Below are 14,667 nucleotides of genomic sequence, written 5' to 3' on the forward strand. Positions count from 1 at the left end.
CGTTTCTCTCTTCCAGTCGTGCGTCCAGTCGTCCGCCAGTTGCGCGAAATTCGATAAACGAAATCATATCTGGGTAATAGGATTAACCCGATACAGGGATTAGCCTACTTTCTCTCTTAGACATATAAGCTAAGAGCAGCTTCCGACCGCTTACAAACTACCTGTTATATTCCCGTCAAGATCATGACGCAAACTTAGATTATCCAGCAACTACACGCAACTCGTTACGCTCTCACGGTGATACTATCGGCCGCCGTTCAATTCGCTCTCAATATTCCCGCGTTTTCGGCCAGTCTCCTTCGTTAATTAAGCCACCGGATTTCCCAGGTATATCGGCGCCGAGTCGCTGCCGTGTTTCGCCGAACGATAGCGAGGAACTATTCAAATTTAAAGTGAATTTCCAACTTGCCTTACGAATCTGTTCGGTTTGCTGGTTTATCGGATGCTTTCGGAAAAGTATAAACTCTCCTCTTTGAAAGATAATTTCTTCTTTCACAATCTTCGTCATGAAAATGAAACAAATCAAACATCTACACTCTTGCGAGTCCTTGTTACGCGAAAGCACGCGAATTATCGCACGTAAAGCATCCAAAACGCTATCGCTTGAAATTGTTTCCACGTAGTCTTGTCACACGAAACTGGGAGTTAACACGAGGGCTTTGTGTCACAATAGAACGACCAGAAACTTCTTCAATTCCCCGAGAACATCGTCCCTGAGATTCCGTGTACCGTGCAAACCGACTTTTGGCGAAACCCCCAGAAAAAGAGGGGGGACGGAGAGCGAGAGATCCTCGGGAGCGGATGGGGCAGCCATGAGAGAAGACAGATTTGCGAGTCTATCGAAAATTCTCGTTTGCCGGATCCAGCTGTGTGTGTGTGTGTGTGTGTGTGTGTGTGTGAGCCCTTGAGACAACGTGGCCAAGATTACTCTGTCTTGGAGTAAGCGCCGAGTCGACGAAGGGTTACCCGTATTTAATTAAACTGTTACTTCGCATTGATTGCCAAACTTGGGGGCCCACGGCCGCTGCCGGCGAGATTATCGAAGTTCCGCGCGCTCTCTCCCGCACGGCCGCAACGAGTGCCTGCTAAGCAATCTTGCCAACTTCCAGCCTGAATCTGGCCTTCTTTGCCAGCAGCGTTCCCTCACCTGATACATCCAGCCGTGAAAAATTATTCGCCAAAGAGCTCGACGTGCGCGCAAGGTGTACACCGTCTCGCGTTTGAAAGAAGCGAATCTCTACGAATTTAATTCGATCGACTCGATGTTTGGAACGTGGCAGAGATAGGATTGAATTGTGAATGAAATAACTTAATCTTCCAATATATCGAAATATAGAAATAACGTTTGTAAACATGGAGAACGCGAGAAGATGATTTATAAATGAAATATCGGGAATGTAGCACGATGCTACAGAGATGAATGAATGTAATATAAAATATTAGTAACAAGTAAAACGATCATCTGCCGTTTTCTCAATTGCATGAATTTAAACGGACACACGGTGTACAATGCGACGTGTGAAACATGACGAAGCACGAGGGAAAAGCGGGCAATCAAGTTGGCGATAAAATATCGAAATATAAAGAGTCACGGTCGAGCAAGCAACATGTCCACCTCGTAACGTTTTCCCAACTCGATATCGTCTTGGCCCTTTCCTCTGCTATGTGTCACGAGCAACTTCTTTACTCCCGGGAGTTGCCTCACGGTTGATTTCGATTTTCGATTGAAACTTCGCCCACCCCTTCGTGCGCCATTGCTCGTCCAGGTTGACAAGGTAGGAAAATTTTCTTTTGCCTGTTTACGAATTACCGGGCTCATTTCCATTCGTGTGTCCTTCGAAACTTCATTTTGTCGACCGACGGCCACCGAACGTATTCCTACGTACGTGCGTAAATGTATGTATGTAAATACTACGAAAAGAGATGGATGCAGCACGAGTAGCCCTCGTATCCACTTTGTGCTTTCGAAATGAGATCCCTATGATTTGGAAGGTACGCGAGTCTTTGTCAATTATGCATTAGATCGTCGTGAAAAATTGAAATTGATATTATCTCGCGGAAAAAGAGACAATGTTGCAGATTGTAAAAATATAGCTGCAAATATAGCAGTCAACTTAATCGGAATAATTTACCAGTTTGTTAAATCTTTCAACGTTCAGTGACTGTGAGAAGAAATTTCATCAAAAATTCAATCAATATCTTTCCGCCAAGTTACCCGAGTTTTACGATTTTATGAAGTAATTAATATCGAAGTAATTGAGATTCGTAATGAGTTGAACGTGGCGTCACTTGAAATGAAACACGATCACACGACCGTAATAAATCGGATAAGTAGTCGGCCGATTTTAGCCAGCGATTCGGTTGTTCCTCGTAACGATATCCGCAACGATCGAGCATGGAAATAGAACGTTCCGAATCTCTTTTAATATCGTACTAAGTGGGGAATGATGTTCTTCCTTTCTCCGTCAATAATCGAGAGGAGCCTCTATTCTCAGGCTTTTGCTACGTTATCACACTCAAGTTCAACCTATGCATTATTCAGAGAAAGAGTGGGCGGCTCGGTTCCGTCAGGGGAGAGAATGAAAAGAAAAGAGAATACGAGGCAAGAGGGAGCCTATTAGCATCGAACCAAATTACTTTTTTCCTCGCGATAACCTTATTCGGGGGGGGGAAATGTTCCAGCGCGTTTACGAGCCACTGTTGCGAATTTTCACGCCGAGAGTTTGCAATTATCCAACTGTTCCAAATTGTTCAAATTTCCGAGTTTCTAAATCTCCCAGCTCTCCAAGTCTCTACGTTTCTAAATTTTCAAATTGCCAGAAGATTACCAAAAATTTCTCAACCTCGAAGATTTCCAAACTTCGAAATTCCTGAGCTGCCAAATTCCCAGATTCGTAGATTCCTGAGTTCGTGAATTCCCACTTTCCCAAACTCCTCGATTCCTACATTTTCTAATCCCTAAATTTCTCAACTTCGAAATTTCTGAGCACCCAGAAACTGCCAGGTTCCTAGATTCCTCCATTCGTAAGTTTCCAGTTTCATAAACTCTTGGATTTCTAGATTCTCAGATCCCTGATTCTCTAGTTTCCTGAATTCCTGAATTCCTTCTGTCTTCGCGAATTTCCACCGTACGGTTTCAGAGATATAACAAACGAAACTGACGACTACGGTAGAACCGGTAGCCTTCGCCTAGCTTTCCCGATAGAAATCGACTTGTGTGTGTGTGTGTGTGGATGGAGGAAAATAAAAATAACCGGTCGCGGAAGACAATCAGTCGTTGTTGCTTGAAAATACGGTCAGGTATTTCTTCTTCTGTCCGCCGCGAGTAAAGTAAACAGCCTCCTCGGCCCTCCCTCGGTGCTGGCCTGCTCTCTCCGCGGCTTCGATACCCCATCGGACCCATGCGACGATGCTTGAATGTACAATCGGAGTCACGAGTTGGAGAAATTTAATCGTTGATCGGCCCCCCTCCCCCCCGTCGCATTGCGGGAAAACCGCCAGAGCGGAAAAATTCCCTGTCTAAATCCAGATATTGCGTATACTCTGCGCGATAGATTGGCTTTGTCGTTGGATCGCAATTTCCTTGATGTTCGTCCGACTTTTGTCAAACGACAAAGTATGTCGAGATCAACGAATAAAAAGGGATAGTTGCTCGACTTCTTTCTGCATTAATTATCATCTGTCACGCTTTTAAAATTCTATTTCGGAAGGAATTTGGAGATTTCGATAATCAGGCACTGGTCGATTGAATTTTCAAATTTGTCACGGTAAAAGAACAAAATCTCGCCAGTTGCCATATGCTAGAATCAAATTGTTATATGCTGAAACCCATCGAATCTAGACGTTCAAACGAAATTCGAAAACGTGTCTATGGTAGAAATTTGGATGTTTCAACAATCAAATTACAGTCGATCGAAATTATCCAAACTTGCCAGTGTGAAAGAGCAAAATCTCGCCTGGTTGCAGCCGGAGGAAGGAAAAATCAAATTGTCATATACTGAAACCCATCGAATCTAGACATGCAAAGTTCAAACGAAATTCGAAAACGTGTCTATGGTAGAAATTTGGATGTTTGAACAATCAAATTACAGTCGATCGAAATTATCCAAACTTGCCAGTGTGAAAGAGCAAAATCTCGCCTGGTTGCAGCCGGAGGAAGGAAAAATCAAATTGTCATATACTGAAACCCATCGAATCTAGACATGCAAAGTTCAAACGAAATTCGAAAACGTGTCTATGGTGGAAATTTGGATGTTTCAACAATCAAATTACAGTCGATCGAAATTATCCAAAGTTGCCAGTGTGAAAGAGCAAAATCTCGCGTGGTTGCAGCCGGAGGAAGGAAAAATCAAATTACTATACGAACGCTGGTACAGTGAATTCAGGAGAACGCGTAAAAGTGGAACGATCGGCGAGAGAAGACCGCAGACGTTCCCGGGAAAGGAAGCACGGTACGCTCGGCGAGATCGATGGAATGGAGCAACGAGAGAAGGGGGAGAGACGCCGCGGAGAGAATCAGCGGAGAGGGATACACACACGTGTCGGAATGTAATTTGTTGTCTGCGAAAGACAATCGAAGAATTGGTCCTGACGGAAGGACATCGGGCTCGGTCGAGGATCTAGCGAGGATACTCATGGAGCCAGTCAGCCACGGATCTTTCTCCCTGGCTACGTCGTACGGAAACAATTTCAATCGTTGGAAATGTAGCTTTGATGTTTTCCCGAGGATGGCTCTACGCATACCACCGTTCGAGGCCGTTCTCCGGAGGTGGACCTTGGCAATTGGTCGAGAGACCGAAAGACGGAAAGAGGAGAGAGACGGAACCAGCGAGCTTCTTCCATCCCTGAAACGATCCAACTCCAAACCTCCCTTTCGTTCCCTCTATCCTCCATCTCTCCTTTCTTTCCGAAGGCTAAAGACACACATGCCTTAGTATTACCTCAGTCGAATTTCTCAGCCGGCCCTTCTCTCTCTCTCTCTCTGTTTGCCTCTTAGAGTCACGGGATACCCGGGAGCGGAAAGCACCGAGACGCAAACTCTTTAATTTTATTGTGTCAAAGTTGCGACGGACGGATGTATAAAGGATGGACGGGGGAGCAGGGGCTTTCGCGACCAGGCAAATATTTAGCTGCTTCTTCTCGCCTGGCAAACAGACTCTTCAGTTTCTTCGAGTGACTGCTGAGTTAGAAAAACAAGGAGAGAAAGAGAAAAGAGGGGAATAAATAGCGTCGGCTTCTGGAGAAACTTCGACACGAGTCTTCGTGACGAGATAGCTCTCGGACAATGGACGATCGATTGGTTTTTGATATATTTAGACGTTTGTATCCGACGTTTTGCTGTTACGAGCAAACAGTGTCGTTTCCGAGAAACATTCTGAGAAACGTTAATCAGTTTCGTTGTTAACCTTCGAAGCGTAGATGTCTTAATTTACGCGCGGATGAAAGAAAGAAAATGTACTGAGCGTGAATACGCCTATATGTTCGCGAGACACTCGATCCCATCTCGGGGCGATGACTGCGAACGCGAAGATTCGCCGCGGCGCGGCACGGAGCGGGTAACAACCGCGGGTCGTTTGATCGTTCCGCTGCCTCAACGACTCTTTATGCGTCTGCGAAGTTCTTAAACGTTCATGCAAAGCGCGTAAAAGCCCGAAGGGAGGAAGAGAAAAAGAGAGAGAGAGAGAGAGAGAGAGAGAGTCGCGCACGGCACTAAATTCACAATGCAATAGCATTATCGGCCGGGTATTCTTTGCACGTTCGCGATTCCCGGCACGCCAATCGGGAAAGCGTTGCTCGCGCAACGCCGTGAGAAGTCGCGAATACGAGGAAATAACAAAAGGATGGGAGGAGATAGAGAGAAAGAGAGAATGAAAGTTATCGGTGAAGCTGGTGCTTGCTTGAGAACGCGGGACACAGATCGGATATCCGAGCCCGGTGATGTTTCGATGTGCTTTTCGTTGGAGAGCTTGATCGACCTCGGTGCATGAACAGGTAATCGAGGGAAATTTTATTCTTTGTGGCGAACCCTCCGAGAGAATTGCGTTGTTTCTCGTGAGACTCGTTCACTCATTTTTCTAAACGTTCGTTGTGACAATGATCGGTTATTGTTTTAAAGGAGCGAGTCGTTGTGCTGTGTGAATCTATCCACTTTTTTTAAATATGCGCATATACACGTATATATTTAATTTCGAGAGAACGAACTTCTCTAGATCATTCGAAAGTCATTCTACGATTGTCCATTCATTTGTTAGACGTTCATTTTAATTAGTTATGTTTCATTTCGTCGAGAACTTCTGCCGCAAGGAATTTAATTTTGTGCCACGATAGTGTGCCAGAATCGAGTAGAAAAATCAAACTTAACGCGTTCCCGCTATGGGAAAGTCTGACAAAGTGATCGAAAATTCTCATTTTTCTCACCGGAGAGAAAATTCTCGTCAGAGGACGCTTCAATTTACATGTTTCGTCCGAAAATACGGCTTTAAGGTGTAAAAACAGAAAAGAACGTTGTAGACATAATTCTTAAGACGCTGGCCAGAGGGTAGGCCGATAGTAATGGGGGAAGAAAAGCGTTCGGGGGGAATGAGAAAGGAAGAGCGAAGGAGGTAAGAAAACAAATTTCGTTATTACCCACGATGGCCGCGGGGCACGATGAGTCGGAAGTTGAAACAGAATAAGCCAGACTTCAGGGATGTGAATAGACGGTGGCAGCATTCGAATCTCCAACGAGACTGTTGCAACAATTTTCCAAACAGCCGAGAAATTAATTTTCTGTAACATTTTTTTCGCGAATAAAAGCGAATAAACGGGAATTGAAGTTCTCGTGAGAATAAATGGAAGAGAGGAATGGCCTTCGAGTCTTCAGGCTTAATCCAGATTACGATTATTTAATCAGCAGTGAAATTTATCTAGATTTTTCTTGCTGAAATAGAATTCTAAAGCTGAGAAACCAATTTCTTTGTTATTTCTTACATTTTTTTTTTTATCGACGCTTGCACAGAATAAAATGAATATTGCCAATTAATATTCAATCGTTAGATCTGCTTTGTATATTGTGCACATGTTAAATATAGAATTCTATATTAAATTCTGACTGTTGACTATAGAAAAATTCATCGATCTCTGCTTTAATTCGAATTTGGCCGTTCGAACAATTTAGGTGCACGTTGTTGCATCGGGTCTGAATGGATTCTTTAAATTATTCCGCGTGGTGAACAATAAATTCGCGAATTTTACTGAAAGCGAACGACTACAATTTTATAAAATTCATGTCGATGAACCGACGTGGGTTGTTTCGAATTATATGCATAAGTTATTGTTCAAAGAAAAGAAAACTACGATTAAAACGAATCGTGTATTTGTTAATGCTGTACTGTCTTCGTTAATTTTCACATTATACACATTTTATTACGATTGATGTACAATTGAAGTGTAGATTAAATTCAAATCTGGCAAATACGATAAAAGTGCAAATGTAACTCGACAAAGATGCACTTGTCTTTATTGAAATGAAACTTGCATCGTCGTGTTTAGAATGAAAGGAAAGAAGGCGAAGAGTGGAAGATTTCGGTCGGCAGGCGCCGCAGGGTGTCCCCATTTGGTTACTTTAATTCGAGACCATCGATAGCGATATTTCATGGTGGGTGCAGGAACAACGATCCAGGCCTTAGGTTATTAACCGTCCGTCTCGTTCCTCTCGTTTCGTGCATCCCCCTCGTACCTATTTCCTTCGATGTTCGACGCCCACACGCGCATTCTACAGCCACCCTCGAAGATTCATATCGATCGTCATTCGATAGTCTTGAGAAAGTGGGGCGATTTAATTCTCTCGAGCTATTTAATTCTTCCAAGAGCAAGAAATACTTATTCCATTGAAAAATTAATCGACTAGAAAAGCACTCCGAAATTCCGATTCTAAGATTCTAAAATTCCGCGGTTCTGAAGCTTTGAGATTTAAAAATTGTCAGAACACTTTGAAAGTGTCTCAGATTCTGGAACTCTAATCGTCAGATTTTAAAGTTCGAGAGATCTGAAATTCTAAACTTTCGAAGAGTTCTCCTGAATTTTTCAAGTTCTGAAACTTTAGTGCAGATTGTCCAACAACTTGTTTCGTTCTCGAGCTATTTAATTCTTCCAAGAGCAAGAAATACTTATTCCATTGAAAAATTAATCGACTTGAGAAGTACTCCGAAATTCCGATAAAATTCTAAAATTCCGCGGTTCTGAAGCTTTGAGATTTAAAAATTGTCAGAACACTTTGAAAGTGTCTCAGATTCTGGAACTCTAATCGTCAGATTTTAAAGTTCGAGAGATCTGAAATTCTAAACTTTCGAAGAGTTCTCCTGAATTTTTCAAGTTCTGAAACTTCAGTGCAGATCGTCCAACAACTTGTTTCGTTCTCGAGCAAGGTTAGTCCTTCTCGGGGCATTCGATCAGGTCGTCGAATTTTTTCCCAAGGAGTTGCAGTAAATTAGAATGCATGGGTGGCCTCTGGCAGTAGAGAGTCGTCGTTCCTCTCCTCCGCGAGTTCTTGTTCGCCGAACACTTTACACTCTATTCGCTGTGTGGCGAGCTGACCGATAGGGAAACAATTTTATTGCAGGCCAGAGGGAGAGAGCATTGTCTCGTGGAACAAGTCGAGCAAGTCGAGTCTCATTTATTCGACTTGCCTGAAAAATTAATAAACCACTGGGAACCGATGCCATGCAAATCGTGGAATTTATTATTCCTCAGATTCGTCGGCGAATTTTACGATTTCCAGTTTAGGCGAAGCACATTCGCCGAAGATACCGTGTCTACGTGTGACGTAAAACTAGCACGCGCGCGTTTGAAATTCAATCAACCCTCTTCTGAGCTTCTGTGCCTCCTGATTTCACTTTTGTTTCATTTCGACGAACAGAGAAACTTTTAATATTCGACAGAACATTTTTACCATCGATTATACACTGAGAAATCCCTCGACTGTAGGAAAAATTTGATTGAATCGACGCACGGCCGAAAGTCAATGGAAATTGACAAATACAGAGATTCAAAAGAATTTCAAATCCACCGCGATTTGCTGCTAATTCGCCCGTACCAGGCACAGAGCACAGTTTTCCCCTCTTTGTAATTTCCATTCACCCGGGTAGAGGGGAAAAAAAAGCCTGCACGCCAGACACCGATGACGTGAACACACCGCCGTTTACCATTCTCTGTATTATGCACACCTCGCGGCAATTCCGGTGATCGTGTTAATGAGAGACAGAACGAATGCAAAACGGTTGGTCGAAAGGGTGCAAAAAGAAAAAAAGAAAGAAAGAAAGAAAGGAGGAAGAAAGGAGAGAAAAAAGAGTGGTAAAAGAGCCGTAGATCTTACGGTGGACTAATCAAACGTCGGCGTACCACCCCATTAGCGGCAGTACCTTAGGGGGGCGCACGCAACTTAGCTCTCGCCCCCGTACGAATGGCTGCCGGCAATTATAAATCGTCAATTAATAAGCGTAACTCCTACCAGAGTCTAGAAGGCGGACGTCTTGTTAGGAACTACGAGCCGCTGTTAGGGCGCCGATGTAAATTATTTCGAGAGTCCCGCAGCCGTGTTTCGACCATTCGCCCGTTTTCTTTCGCCCCCCTCCCCAGATTTTCGGGTTAATAACTAATTATTTACGATCGTCCGTGGTTCTTGGTTTCCACGGAGGGGAACACCAGCTGATTACTATTATTATTATCGTTTTCTTTTTTTAACATTGGAATTTCAATTTAGGAGGTTCGAAATTTTACGGCCACGTGGTCATTATCACATAGATATTCCACATTTTGGCGAAAAATACGAATTGAAGCGAAGCTTGAGTTTCCAAACACCAATAGAACGGAAACTCCAGTTCCAATTTCTAACTGAAGCGTCTAACGCCTCGTCGGACTTCCAACTGCCGGACCATTCTGCACTTGCCGCGATCATTCGGACCTGAATTAAAAATCCAATCTCGCTCTCTGAAAGGAGAGCTCGCCCGATACAAACCGCGACAAAGAGACTCCTGGCGAGAAACCGCGGATGCTGTTTTCCAAGAGGAATTAAGAACAACGTGGGGAGGGAACGCGGGGACGATTTGAAAAGCGTTGCTGCCAGGCGAACACGCGTTAGGGGCGCGTTAGGATCGAACGAAGGAGTGAAAGTGGGAAAGACACGAAGCTGGGGGCTCTTCTTTGAGGTTTTTTCCGTTTTGAAACGGAAAGAAAGGCAGTCGCCTTTTCTTTCAGCGGAGGTCTCTCCAGGATCGCGTTCCCGCTTGTTGCGGATACAAACGAGGCGCCGACTATAAAATAATGAAAATTTATGGCCCTACCCCCGCGCGGTCGTTCGCCAGACGCTTGCGAATAGAACGCAAGGGGTACGCAATTTGTAGAGCTTTCAGGGAGCTTTGCTGCCGAGCGTCTGATGAAAATGGCGGAGCAACAGCGACAATTACCAGGAGCCTTGTCGCGCGTTTTCACCCCTCGCCGTCCCTCTTACCCGCTATCGTCGCGCTTTCTTTCTCTCGAAAGCTCCTCGTTACAACCGTTGCCGTTTCGCCGTCGTGACTCGATAGACGCGCTATTTTCCCTCCCGCGAATTGACGTGTCCTCGAAAACGCGCCTTCTTTTCCCCGGCCGGCGAACGAGTTTAATCGTCCGGACGCGTAATGGACGCGGGACTAATCGCTTCGAAATGCGTCCTCGATTAACGAAACTGCAGAAAGAGAAATTAATCTGCTATTTGGTTGTAGGTTGTGTAATAATGTATCGAAACGACGTCGGAGTTAATATTTCGTATGCGTTTACATTTTGAATTTATTTTCTCATTTAATTTCTCGGATGGCCACGAAAATTGATATCTTCAATTTGATCGCTCGGTTTCTTAATTCTCTCCGAGAGGATTTTCCTTCCACGGGGGGGGGGGGGGGGAACTCGCGTAATACTTCTAAATACGTCGAGCGCGTATTTGGAAGTATTTAGAAATATCGAAACTGCGACAGCTTTGCGCGCGAATTAGAAGAGATCGCGCCTGTTGGAATTAATCGAATCACTTTGAATTAGAAAAGCGTACTGCTGCCACTATCACCATCCACCCGAGTAGGCAATACACCCGCTAGGTTTAATTCTCGCGGCGCAAGAAACTTGCGTACACTCGCAGATCCAATAAGTACTTTCTATATTCGCGGAGTGGCGCTCGTGAATAGTTTATACTCGCTCGGCGGAATAAGGAATAAGCGGTTTCTTCGCACGTGAGTACCTCCAATATGGCATATATACGTGGGATTTGAATGCAAAGTAGCTGCTGAACACGGGATATCCGCGCGTAAAAAGGTAATTGCGCCCGAATAAAGAATTCGGGATCGCGGGAACACGTATGCATGTATATGCAGTTCCACTATCTGCCGGGTGTAACTATCTGCCTCTAATGGGATACAGTTCATATTCCAATCCCGCAGTGGAACATTTTAATAAAGGAGCTGATTGTGTTACCTTGCTGCTTCCTCTTCACGACCTCTCAATTTTTTTCCGTGCAGTTTTTTTTTTCTTTTTTTTTTTGAAGACCTCGAAATTTCTTTCCGCGCTTCGCAACCATTTGACACGAGCAACTCGATAACCAGCTTGAGAGTATGAATTCTTTTAAAATAGTTTTTCGAAATTTCGTTCCGCTTCTCTTCTGATTAATTGACATCGGAATTTGATAACCAGCTTGAGTGCGAAGAAAGTGCGTGATATTCACTCCACCGATTTCTTTCAATTTCCTGACACCGTTCTAAAAAGCGAAGCGTCTGGAAGAAATAAAAAATTTATAGATCACAAAGCTCAAATATCCGTGAGTCTGATCGTCCAAACGAAAGTGACGATTGTCACAAACGTAAAACGCACCTTTTTTTTATATATATATAATGAAGAAACACCATGTCGTGAAATAGACACAGTGCAATTGAAAGATTTCGTCCCATCATATTGCACAAACAACTAAATATGTTTGAACGTTTCTTCCGAACGATTCTCACGAGCTTCAAGTCGTTAGGTTCAACATTAAATCCTTTGTTCTTCCATAGTTCGTGCCTTTTCTCTCAAATCATCGCCTTTCACAAGCATTTCCCCCCTCCAACGACAGAAACGCTAACAAAGCGCTCGAGCCTGGCCCACGACTTTCTAATCGTTCGAAGTATCGCGGAGATCGTTGTCTCTCCGCTAAGAGAAAAGAAGCTTCCCGGGTCTTAAATCTTATCACCCACGCGCGTAGCGAGGCAACCATGTCGACGTAGGTTAGCGACATGACGCGGCAGCCTGTAATGGGTCCCCGTAGGGTTTCCTTGCTTCGGCCAAGATGCGTATCAATCGCGTCGTTTACTCCGCGCGACTCGTTGGCATTCAACTCGCGGGTTACTCCCCGAGGAAAGCGATACTATACTATACTACGGGCCCGGCGTAACGTAATATCGCGGTGGAATTGACATGGTAATATTTCCGCGAGAAGCGTTAACGACGGTTCCCGAGATTCTCGAGGAATCGAGCGTGGAGGCGTCTCCCGCCGCGGTTGTAAATACGCTTCTTTTGTTCGGGGCTACGATGTCTTCGAGTCCCCGAGGAAATCGAGGAGCTGAACACCCTGCCACCGGGGCCATCTCTGACCCGGATGGAGTTTTCCAACTTTTCGACCCGACCACTTTCGCGAGAGAGACAGAAAAAGAGAGAGAGAGAGAAAGAGAGAGAGTAGTTTTCGACAGTTTCCAAGACGAAACTGCTTGCGTGTACGTGGTATTGTAAAAATTACGCACGAAATTAAATCGAAATAAAATAAATATAAAGGTTTATTAATTTAGTTAACGAGTAGAAATTCGATTAAGGTTCCTGCGTCCTCTTATAGTTTATGTCTCAAGACTTGGGCTATTAAAACTCTCAATTCTCAACCTGGCCTTATCTCACCACCGCAGTGTTACACATAATTTTAGGTTCTACACGAAAAAACTCTCGAATGTTTTCGAATGTTTTTTGGAATTTTCGTATCCTCGAATTTCTCAACTCCCGGGAGGAGGGGGAAGCTTCCTAATCTCCTTCCATCCGCCATTACCTTAAACTCTGTATCCTGCTAACCGTAGGATGCCTAAACCTTTAGAAACGGATTATTACCTGTAACGAGAATAGTTTACTGATAGTTCAGCCCTTCCGATAGCTGCTTATTGGCTAACTAGATGGTCAAAGAAGATCGTTCAGTGGCGTATCGTGTTGGGGCGTGCCTAACCAATCGAGGCTACCCTCGAAATATCCAGTTTCTCGCCAACATGTCGAAAATCGTGATAATAAACACACGCACGTTTAATTAAACCTCGACGATTCATGCACCACTGATGACGAAGCAGTCAGATGAGCTCTCTGTAGCCTAATTGCGGAAGATTGTTCGAACAACTGTTACGGAAAGATTAATTACTTCAGAGAATTTGCTCGCTTTGTATAATTTGTATATACGTAATATACATATAATAAAAAGAAACAGACGGTTAATTAAAAATTCTAATTTTACACGAAAATTAGAGTTGGATCACTTGTTTCATTTAATCTCTGATTTCAGATATGCTACACATAGCTTGAAAAGGTCCCTGCAGAGACACGATACTAAATTAACGAACCTAAATTAACTGTATCTAAAAATTGAGTTGGATTATTCATTTTGTCATTATTCTTTCTCTCCAATTTTCTTATATTTCAAATTCTTTTTCAAAAACATCCACGCAAAGGCACGGTACTAAATTATCTAAAAATTGAGCCAGGTTTAGTTTTATTATTAATTCATTATTATTCTCTCTCTTTCCAATTTTCTTATATATATATATATTTTTCTTTTTCCTCCAAGACACATATAATCGATACGTCGGCGACGCGAGGTTGTGGGTGTAATAACACATGATAAGTGAGATTACGAGGTGACTAACGTTGCACGATACGTAGGGGAGAGGGTGCAACTCCGTTAAACTGCGCCTAGCTGCAGCCGACACGCTTTAATTTGCACGCGCCTGCATCAGGGATCACAGCGATAATTACGTGATCGCTGTCACGTGGCCAGGATATTAAAATGGTTAGCATTAATTAAAGGCGAGCGAATTACCGATTTCCCATCGTCGTCTACCTCCCCCCCCCCCCCCCCCCCCCAACGTCGTCGCGTCTTTCGATTTTCCGCGATGAAATTCAGGGTTATTAACTTAGCTTATTATACTTTCGTTTTTATTGGAAAGGGAAGACCTTTCTTTTATATCTCGGATTTTAAATATATATATTTCTATTTCTTTTCTTTTTAAATCTCGAATCTCTTTGTCGAAATCTCTCGTAAAAGAATTTTGAAATTCCGAAATTCTAAAAATCCCAATTTGGAATTCTAGGCGTCGAAATCGCCAAATTGTAAAATCTTCAAACTCGAAGGTGTTCCAGTGTTTCTGGAATTGCTGGAATTTCTGAACTTCTGGGATTTTTGAAGTTCGGAAGGTTTCAAAATTCCGAGACTCTCCTTCGAACTCCAGTTTCCCAATCGAAAGTGCAAAGCGAAGGGAACAGAGAGTTTGCAATGTCTGCAGAGACGAAAGCGAACGAGTGTCACGTGTTTTACTTGATAGTTTGACAGGTATCATTGAATTCGTCTCGCCTTGATTAATAGCCTCGCGAAAATTGAAATTTATCACC

Source organism: Frieseomelitta varia, unplaced genomic scaffold (genome assembly GCF_011392965.1).
Source record: "Frieseomelitta varia isolate USP_RPSP 00005682 unplaced genomic scaffold, Fvar_1.2 scaffold_793, whole genome shotgun sequence".
Taxonomy (NCBI): Eukaryota; Metazoa; Arthropoda; class Insecta; order Hymenoptera; family Apidae; genus Frieseomelitta; species Frieseomelitta varia.